Genomic DNA, 560 nt, shown 5'->3' with positions numbered 1-560 from the left:
CTCTCTCTCTCTCTCTCTCTCTCTCTGTCTGTCTGTCTCTTCTCTGTCTGTCTCTCTCTCTCACCCCCAACCGGTCGAGGCAGATGACCGTCCACCCTGAGCCATGGTTCTGCTCGAGCGATAACTGTTGTTGTGATTTGGTGCTTTATAAATAAAAATTGAATTGAATTTGCATCCAACCATTTTTTAAATATTCTTCCAGGTGCGGGCAGGGATGTAGAGGGGTCGGCCGGCCTTCCTGGCTCGCTGGTGCTTGGTTGGGACATTTCTATGAGTTCTCTTGAGTCTCTGCCCCGGACAATGTCGTACCAGGCTACAAATGTTTGCTATTTCCTTGATGAAGTGTGACGTGATTTGTGTCATGTGCAGGTGCGATGGATCGCGTACAAACCAATCTTATAGAAACATCTCAAGGAAAAACTGCTCTTATCGTGTGATTGTTGATTATTCTGTAAGTGCTATTATTTGTTTATCTGTGGTTGTTTTTTAAATGATTTTATTATTATTATTATTTGTATTTTTTCTACTGTAAATGTCTTTATTGTGTCCATGGTAAATTG

The 560-nt window shown here is 41.8% G+C and overlaps 1 protein-coding gene across 2 annotated transcripts in view; it reads right to left on the bottom strand.

Moving 5' to 3' along the window:
* dis3l (DIS3 like exosome 3'-5' exoribonuclease) overlaps positions 1 to 560 on the bottom strand; it is a 27,091-nt gene that overhangs the window by 21,690 nt on the left and 4,841 nt on the right. The window lies entirely within an intron of this gene.

This window comes from Etheostoma spectabile, unplaced genomic scaffold (genome assembly GCF_008692095.1).
Source record: "Etheostoma spectabile isolate EspeVRDwgs_2016 unplaced genomic scaffold, UIUC_Espe_1.0 scaffold270, whole genome shotgun sequence".
Classification (NCBI taxonomy): domain Eukaryota; kingdom Metazoa; phylum Chordata; class Actinopteri; order Perciformes; family Percidae; genus Etheostoma; species Etheostoma spectabile.
The sequence above is the reverse complement of the archived record's forward strand: the minus strand, read 5'-3'. Positions and strand labels throughout refer to the sequence as shown.